We start from the raw sequence: 9,865 nt of genomic DNA, 5'->3' as shown, positions 1-9,865 counted from the left end.
TCTCATTAGTTGTCTATTTTACGTGTTTGCTAAATTGCTTCAGTTGTGCCCAACTCTATGCGACCCCATGGACGGTAGCCAAAATCAAAATCAGCCTTTGATTTTCCATTTCTGACCATGATCATGAGATCAGATGCCAGGCCCAGGATGATGATAGTGATGAAGAAGGAGTTTTTGGAGTCGCGACTGGCCTCCTGAGCAACTGGGACCTTGCCTCAGCTGACAGGTGGAGTGTTCCTCTTGCAGCATGTGTTAACTCTTTGGTTAAAAGTAACAAATATACCTTTAGTTAAAATAACAAGGAGGGATTAGTTTGCTATTTTTGCCTTAAATAAACCAAACCCAAGTGGCATGAGGAGAAAAGACACTGAAATATCATGAAGCTAAACCAAATTTCTTATCAGCTGAGCAGAAGTAAACTCCGGGAGTTGGTGAAGGACAGGGAGGCCTGGCATGCTGCAGTCCATGGGGTCACAAAGAGTTTGACATGACTGAGCGACTGAACTGAACTGAGCAGAAGTTAGGAAAGGAGACAATTATGTGCAATGGACCTTAGCAGATACATATATTGAAGTAGATCTGTATATAGAGCTTTTATTTGTTTGTGACCTAGAATAGAGGTCTGAGCTTGAGGAAAAGGTTATGGAGTCATTCAGGGGTTGTAAGAAAGTCTTGAGAGTGGATGAGATGATCAAAAGAAGGGAAAAGAAATGAGAGCTGAGACTGGAACTCAGAGGGATAATATTTCAGGGACACGAAAGGAGGGGGAAACTGAGAAGGCATGTGACCAAGAAAGGTGAGAAAGAGGCAGGAGCTGACAATTGTGGAGGAGCAAGAGGAAGAGGAGACCAGATGATTTATTCTCTGTTTTTGAATATTTTCAATCAACCGATGAGAACCCAGAGGGTCAGTCAGCAGAATCTTATAGAAACATATTAAAAAAAAATTGCAGATAGTAGGGTTGGTAACTAGCCAAAACTTATGGTCTCCCACTTCTCATTTTCCTTGGTACTTCCCAATTGTGGTGGGAAGTACCCAATCCACAGGCTGACTTCTGAGTTTAAATTTCAAGTTAACCATGGATGAATTGTGTGACCTTGGCCAAGTTCCTCATCCTCACTTCTCCTAGTATTCCTAAGTTAAAATAGGGACAATCATAGGACTTTCCTGGTGGTCCAGTGGTTAAGACTCTGCTCTCTTAATGCAAGGGGGCCAGGTTCAATCCCTGGTCAGGGAAGTAGATCCCATGTTCTGCAACTAATACCCAGAACAGCCAAATAAATTTTATTTTTTTCATTTATTTACTTTTTTTGAAATTATAAACTTTTATTATTATTTAAACATGTAAACTAATAGTATCCAAGAATTTACATTCAAAACCAGTAGTTGCCACTTCCTCCATAACTTTTTCAAGTCTCCAGAGGCAACTAGTGATACATTGAAGCTTATCTATTATTAGTTATTCTGATAGTAATGGCCATAATTCAAAAAGGCATACACATATGCTACTTTGTAATGTATTAGCTTTTTCCATTATCTTTGACTCCAGCTCTGAAAGATGAAGGTATACCACATCTTTTCTGTCTCAAATAAATTTTAAAAAATGAGGACAATCATATCTGACTGCTAGAGTTTATTGTGGGGGATAAGGGTCACAAAATAAAGTTCTTGCAATGTACTTGTTCCCCATTACATGGCCGATGACCATTAGCATGACTGTTAGCAACATTTAAAGGAGGTCATGGGTTTCAACTTGAGGGAGAGTCTAGTTGGCATAAAATAGTAAAGAAAGATAAAAATGAAATGTACTAGGGATGCTTATTTAATTTGACAACTAGGACCATTTGGTAACTTTAGCAAAAGTAGGTTTTCAAGAGTCATAGAGCTCAAACTAGGCTGCTGAGACTCAAGGAGGTGAGAAGATGTGAGGCCCTGGCTCCATCATCTGCTGTGTGACCTTGGGCAAGCTGTTTAACCTCTCTGGATCAGTCTCCTGAGCCATAAAGCAAGAGGAGGAGGAGACTGGATGATCTATTATCTGTTTTTGAATATTTTCAATCAACCAATAAGAACCCAGAGGGTCAGTCAGCAGAATGTTATAGAAATATATATTTTAAAAAATTGCAAATAGTACGGTTGATAACTAGCCAAAACTTATGGCCTCCCACTTCTAAGTTTCCTTGGTGCTGCTCCTTTCAGAGCAAGATATGTATATGACCTGATGGACTATAGCCCACCAGGTTCTTCTGTCCATGGAATTCTCCAGGCAGGAATACTGGAGTGAGTAGCCATTCCCTTCTCCGGGAGATCTTCCCAAACCAAGGATTGAACCCAGGTCTCCTGCAATCCAGGCAGATTCTTTACCATCTGCGCCACCAGGGAAACCCTACATGTACACACCAATACAGATGTAAATGCAGACAAGAGTATGTGTGTGTCCATGCACACAAACACAAACACACACATGAGCAAGCACAAGTCATGCTGTCCAGAGACCCCTATGACAAGACTGCATGTAAGAAGATTGTGCCACAGACCGCAGAGTCAACCACCACTTACTAAAACCTACCATGTTCTGGATGTTCTGCTAGGTGTTGCGGGGGGAAGGGGGACACATGGATAAGTCTGTCAATGTGATTATCCTTGAAGATCTTATAATTTAGTAGAGAGATTGGGAATTTATCAAAAGGCAAGAGAGCTGGCTGGTATGAGTTCTATGACACAGTTCAAATATTTATTAAATGCTGACTCTGCACCAAGCACCATGCTGGGAACAGGGGAACAACAGTGAGAAAAGCCAGGGGAGTGTAAAATTATTTCTAACGGTGAGGCCTCATAAACTTTCAGCTTTTTTATGAGCCCTGGTGGCTCAGATGGTAAAAAATCTTCCCTGCAATGCAGGAGACCTGGGTTCAATCCCTGGGTCAGGAAGATCCCCTGGATAAGGAAATGGCAGCCCACTCCAATATTCTTGCCTGAAGAATCCCATGGACAGAGGAGCCTGGTGGGCTATGTCCATGGGGTCACAAAGAGTAGGACACGACTGAGTGACTAACACATTCACTTTCACACACTGACTAATAGTAGCTGGGTGACCTTGGCATTCAGCTGGGAGCTCTCCTGCTGGCCTCAGTCTGGGCAGTAGCTTAGGGATCATGGCCTGGAGAACTGTAAGAAGGGTCAGGAAGGGGAGAGGGAGAGCTGGGGTCTTGTCCTCCTCACTCATCTCACTTCACTGGCAAACCATGGTTCTCTCTTTTTCTAGAACTGAGAGTGAAGTGCTTCTCAGTCCCCAAACATGCCCTGGGAAGCTTCCTGTGACTGCTACCTCTCACCACCATTCTGCTGGCACTGAGGGTAGCTTCAGCACAATCCACTGGCTGGAAGAGTCTTCCCAAGGTTAGAGACCCCTGTAGCATAGATCCTGGAGGCTTCCCGGGGAAGACTTACGTTTGCTCCTCCCAAGTATAATTGGGCTTCCCTGATAGCTCAGTTGGTAAAGAATCCACCAGCAATGCAGGAGGCCTGGGTTTGATCTCTGTTGGGAAGATCCCTTGGAGAAGGGAAAGGCTACCTACTCCAGTATTCTGGCCTGGAGAATTCCACAGACTGTGTAGTCCATGGCGTTGCAAAGAGTCAGACACAACTGAGCCATTTTCACTTTCACTTTCCCAAGTATAATTAGGAGAGATGAAATGGCTTCAGAATATCATTGTTTGCTCAGATGTAGCTCATGTCAGTCTTAAGAATTACCTCATAGCCCACCAGAGGTGGATGAAGCCTGACTAGGCCTCGCCCAGATAAGTTTGCTTTTCCTGGAGGCTTTCTTGCTCTTTCTCTGCCATTTCCAAAGGCTCCCGTTCTTCTCACACTAAAACATGTGAGAAGACTCTCGGATTCTGACAGGATGCTTTCAGGCTACTTCCCCTCCTGAAGAAGCCGCGATTCCCACTGGAACCGTGAAAGCTTCTGCGCCATTCTCGCTGCTGTCTTGCAAAGAGCTTGGGGTGGGGTCTGCCATCCACCCAGGCCTGGGTAAAAACCACTTTTCATGGGTGACAGTACAGACTGGGTGGAGGAGGGGTGGAATTTTCAGTCGTTTGGCTTTTGGAGGAAAATAATGCAAACACAAACCCTGGGCTTAGTTCTTAGGAAATTCAGGAAGGGTCTCCCAGAAGGGGAGGGGAAGAAGGATGTTTGTCAACGTGCCCGTGCTCCCCATGCTCACAGAAATGCTTCCTCCTTTGTTCCTACTGGACTCCGAAGAACACAGCTCTAGCACAAAGCCAAGGAGGCACTGGCAAGTAAAAGCAACAGTGTTTTCTAATCTCCCTGGATCAAAACCACACAAGTTTCGATTCTGTGAAGACTCTTCCTTAGCATGCTGGATTAATCACACGGATTAATATAGCAAGTCGCCTTTACTCACGGTGACTTCTAGGCTTTGTGCTGGCCACCCTCCCTCTCTGGCCCCTCCCTCCCGCCCCCACCTCCCACCACTTAAATTCTGTGGAAGTCTGAGAGAACAAAAGGACTGGAATCTTCTATGAGTGCCCCGGCCATTGGGACCATTGGCCCAGCCCCTCTGGAAGGTGGGCTCCTGTACTCTCTCAGTGTGTAAAGTACTTGTTTGTACCTCTGTGCCCCCGGGGAAACTCACGGTGTCCTGTGGGCCCTACATTCTGCATGATTTCCTGTGAGTGAAAAGCTGCACGTTGCTGTCCTTCACATGTAAACCAGAACGAAGACTGAATGAAAGCCAGTTAGGACATGTTGAGGGGTATCCGATAAGGCCCTTGCTTAGATAGATACGCAAATGTTGGTCCCAACCCTTTTTGGCCTGTTTGACTGATAAGATCAGTCAGCCTATGTGTGATTCAACAACAGCCATGACAACAGCTAAAGTTCGTTGAACTTGACTATCTGCCAGGTATTGATTGAACACTTCACCTGAAGTATTCATTTCACCCTCAGAGAACCCCTCTGGGGCAGCATATTATCCTTTGCATTTCCTGACAGAGTAGCTGGCGTCAGGGATGCTCAGCGTCTGGATAGGGGCTTAGGCCACTGCTAAGCGGTGGGGCTGAAATAGCTCAGTCACTCTCCAGAGCCTAGGATCCTAACCTCCGCTGATGCTTTTTCATAGCTTGAAGCCAGTTTGTTTACGCATTTTTTGGCTGCAGCGGGTCTTCATTGCTACTTGTGGGCTTTCTCTAGTTGCAGCGAATGGGGACTTCTCTCTAGTTGCGGTGCCCATGTTTCTCACTGTGGTGCTTCTTGCAGAGCACGGACTCTAGGGTGAGCAGTTGTTGCACTTGGGCTCAGGGCTTGTGCTCCCAGGCTCCAGAGCACAGGCTCAGTAGTTGTGGCGCACAGGCTCAGCTGCTCCATGGCATGTGGGATGTGAACCCATGTTCCCTGCTAAGGCAGATTCTTAACCACTGGGCCACTGAGGGAAGCCCTCATTTAAGCTTTTTTAAACCATTACCTTCAACAGTGAGATAAATACTTCTAGGCTGTGTTTTAAGTTTCTTACTGAATTGTGCCTTCTTCACAGTGAGGAAATAAAATGGCAGTTTCTGTTCTGAGCCCACAGTGCATAGTTCTTATCATTCATAGGCTGGAAAACCCTGATTGAAACCTTGTAGGACAAAACAACAGAGAGGGAGAAATGCATGGAGGACAGGGGAGCGGCTAGGGAGGGGAAAGAAAGCTGTGAAATGAACCAGCAGGTACAGTTACGATGGCATCTTGTCCTTGTCTGTCTGAATGTCATTGTGATGTGGGGAAGGGACTTGTCTGTGCTTTTTGTCACCTCTCTTTTGCACGGCATTCTTCTCCCTCCCCTTCCTTCCAGGGTGAGCATCCTTTCTTATGCCTCCACCCACTTGGTCTCCTCTTCAATCTGACCAGCAAGGAAGATTCTGCCCTCTCCAGGGAGCTTCTTGGCCTTGTATATCAGAGCAGGGTGATGGGAGAGCAAAGAAGCAGACCAAAAAAAAAAAAAAAAAAAATCCAAAATGTATGCAGAGCAAGAGAAGAAGAAAAATGACAATGTCAAGGAGGGCAGAGAAGAAAGGGCGAGGGAGCCTATCGTGCCGGCTGGTGTGGAGGAGGGCTCTGGGGGCTTGTTGTGGGGAGAAATGGAGGACTGTGTTGCAATATAGGAGAGAGCAGGAAAGGGAGAGAGTAAGGAGAAGCAGGGAGGGAAGGGGAGAAGATGGGGAGGAAGTCAGGCGAAAAGGCTTTTAAGGAATTTGTTGTGTGAGATGGTTAGCTAGCATCACTGACTCAATGGACAGGAGTTATCTCTTGAGCAAACTCTAAGAGATAGTGAAGGGAAGCCTGGTGTGCTACAGTCCATGGGGTTGCAAAGAGTCGGACACAACAACAGCAATGAATCTAAACCTTCTTCCGTCTTTCCTCAACAGACTGCAATTAAAGATTTGTATTAATCTTTTAGTCTGAACAATTTTTGGATACCAGTTAAATTTGATTTTACTAAGACTTCTAGGCATATCTGGGTAAGAAGGGGCCACAAATGGGCTCCCCTTTTTGGAGGTTACACACCCCAGGAGATTAAAATTCCCAGGTTGTGAACATAGGTGTTATCTTTTTCTTGGTCCAACTTCAGCCCCATCACTAAAATATGTGGACCTGCCAGTTGTTTCTCCTTGGATATATAAGGGGTAGTAGATCTATTTATTCACTTTTTGTTCATAATGATATTTGCAGACAGCCAACTCTGTGCAAACCAGTAGTGAACAAGGTATGGTCCCTGCCCTTGAAAGCTGGCTCCCCAGGGAAGGAAGCAGGAAAGAAACCACTAAAAACCTATAAACAACATCAGTACAGATTGTGAAATGATCAATAAAGGAAATAAAATTGGAGCTACTTCCTGCACAAGTAACAGTTAAATCATGACAGGAAAATAAGAATCTAGTTGTATATATGGGGTCACACAGAGTCAGACACGACTGAAGCGACTTAGCAGCAGCAGCAGCAGTTGTATATAGAGCTCTGGAAGAAAAGTATGTTATGAATTTTCAGGGAAATGCCTCAGACATATATTTCTAGTAAGATTTTTTCACATCTCTCTCTTCTTAAAAATCCAAGTATTCACACAGGTCAACAGAATTTCCCCAGTCTGAACAAGGGAGAGAAAATGGACTGAAAAAAAAACCCCAACAAACCCCTGGGGGACACACACGATGATAACCAAGGGTGGTTGAAGTCCCTGAAGGAGAGGAGACAGAGTAACACAGAGAACTATTTGAAGAGATAATGACTGGAAATTCCCCAAATTTGGTGAAAGACATAAACCTGCATGTTCAAGAAGATGAGAGGATCCCAAGTAAATAAACCCAAAGAAATCCAGGCTACAGCACTTCCTAAAGAAATGTCTGAAAACACAAGATAAAATCAAGATATTCCATTAGTTGCCCTTGAAGTGCTGGTGTAGATTTTGAAAAGTGAAGTTTCGTGTTTTCAAGGCAGGGGAAAATATGATTGGAGAATCATAGAGTGATAACTGGTCCTATAACTAGGATCCAGAAAGAAATATTTGGCACATTTAAAAGAGTCTCACAGGGACTTCCCTTGTGGTCCAGTGGTTGAGACTCTGACCTCCCAATGCAGGAGGCTTGGGTTCAGTCTCTGGTTGGGGAACTAGGATCTCTCAGTCAATACATGAACAAATAAAACATCAGGATATTTTAAGAAGTGGGCATCTCACAGAAAAGAATTTAGTAAAGGGGCAATATGCTGAGAAGTGGGGAGGATTTAGGCTCTATAACTTGAGGCATGAGGGAGTTAAGATAAGGAGGCTGGAAGGCAGTGACTATTTCTAGGTGTTGTTACCAGTGCCTGGTGGAAGTTGGAGCTGTCTGCTGATAGAAATTATAACGTAGAAGGATGTGCTGGAACTGTGGTACAACAATTGCACTCATCTAACACGCTAGTAAAGTAACGCTCAAAATTCTCCAAGCCAGGCTTCAGCAATACGTGAATTGTGAACTTCCAGATGTTCAAGCTGGTTTTAGAAAAGGCAGAGGAGCCAGAGATCAAATTGCCAACATCTGCTGGATCATCGAAAAAGCAAGAGAGTTCCAGAAAAACATCTATTTCTGCTTTATTGACTATGCCAAAGCCTTTGACTGTGTGGATCACAAGAAACTGTGGAAAATTCTGAAAGAGATGGGAATACTAAACCACCTGGTCTACCTCTTGAGAAACACGTATGCAGGTCAGGAAGCAACAGTCAGAACTGGACATGGAACAACAGACTGGTTCCAAATAGGCAAAGAAGTACATCAAGGCTGTATATTGTCACCCTGCTTATTTAACTTATATGCAGAGTACATCATGAGAAACGCTGGGCTGGATGAAGCACAAGCTGGAATCAAGATTGCTGGGAGAAATATCAATAACCTCAGATATGCAGATGATACCACCCTTCTGGCAGAAAGTGAAAAAGAACTAAAGAGCCTCTTGATGACAGTGAAAAAGAAGAGTGAAAAAGTTGGCTGAAAGCTCAACATTCAGAAAACTAAGATCATGGCATCCAGTCCCATCACTTCATGGGAAATAGATGGGGAAACAGTGGAAACAGTGGCAGACTTTATTTTTTGGGGCTCCAATATCAGTGCAGATGGTGATTGCTGTCATGAAATTAAAAGACGCTTACTCCTTGGAAGGAAAGTTATGACCAACCTAGACAGCATATTCAAAAGCAGAGACATTACTTTGTCAACAAAGGTCCATCTAGTCAAGGCTATGGTTTTTCCAGTGGTCATGTATGAATGTGAGAGTTGGACTATGGGGAAAGCTGAGTGCCAAAGAATTGATGCTTTTGAACTGTGGTGTTGGAGAAGACTCTTGAGAGTCCCTTGGACTGCAAGGAGATCCAACCTGTCCATCCTAAAGGAGATCAGTCCTGGGTGTTCACTGGGAGGACTGATGTTGAAGCTGAAACTCCAATACTCTGGCCACCTGATGCGAATAGCTGACTCATTTGAAAAGACCTTGATGCTGGGAAAGGTTGAGGGCAGGAGGAGAAGGGGATGACAGAGGATGAGATGGTTGGATGGCATCACTGACTTGATGGACTTGAGTTTGGGTGAACTCCAGGAGTTGGTGATGGACAGGGAGGCCTGGCCTGCTGTGGTTCATGGGGTCGCAAAGAGTCAGACACGACTGAGCAACTATGTTGACTCAGGAGTGAGGACTTCTGTTTTCACTATTAATCAACTGAGTCAATTTGGAAAAGTCACCTGTACTCTTTGAGCTAAAATGTATTTCTCTGTTACATAAAGGCTTGAGATTAGAAAAGCTTGAATATTATCTTTCAACTCTATGTTTTCTGTAAAAGTTCCATGTCACTGCTGCTGGCGCATGCCATCTGGGTTTCAGTTATTCCAAAACTGAAGTATTTAAAGATTAAATACTCCCAGATGACAGTAAATATTCTCTTACAACCCCCAACTTAATTGACTTTCTACTTCCTCCAGATTCACCAAATTCCCCCATCTCCTTAGCAGAACATTATGATACCCACAGGATATTGCTATATGCTGGGTGTCTATTTTATCTATCTAGTTCTCTCACCAGTGAGTATTATGTTTGCCAAAAATCCGTTGTCTTTTCTCTGTGTCTTCCAGTTGTATATGTATTGTGATCATGTAACAGTTAAATATTACATGAGGGCAAAAGAGTTGTTTCTTTGCAAGTACTAAGTTGAATGGTTCAGAAACAGTTTTAAATTAGGCTTACAATTATTGATATTAGTAAAAATCTAAGAGGAAATTACTAAATCTAGAATGAATTTGCATTTAGCTCATTCTGGAAGCATCCCACTCTACTTTAG

General features: G+C 43.9%; 1 non-coding gene across 1 annotated transcript; it reads left to right on the top strand.

Moving 5' to 3' along the window:
* Positions 1-1,164: 1,164 nt before the first annotated feature.
* On the top strand, positions 1,165-1,237 carry TRNAK-CUU (transfer RNA lysine (anticodon CUU)). Its single transcript has one exon. It is a non-coding gene; the product is annotated as a tRNA-Lys (tRNA).
* Positions 1,238-9,865: the final 8,628 nt, after the last annotated feature.

This window comes from Bos grunniens, chromosome 5, assembly GCF_055505025.1.
Source record: "Bos grunniens cultivar Pamir isolate PY7600 chromosome 5, Bosgru_T2T1.0, whole genome shotgun sequence".
Classification (NCBI taxonomy): domain Eukaryota; kingdom Metazoa; phylum Chordata; class Mammalia; order Artiodactyla; family Bovidae; genus Bos; species Bos grunniens.
Note: the sequence above shows the minus strand (reverse complement) of the source record. Positions and strands in the feature narration are given on the sequence as shown.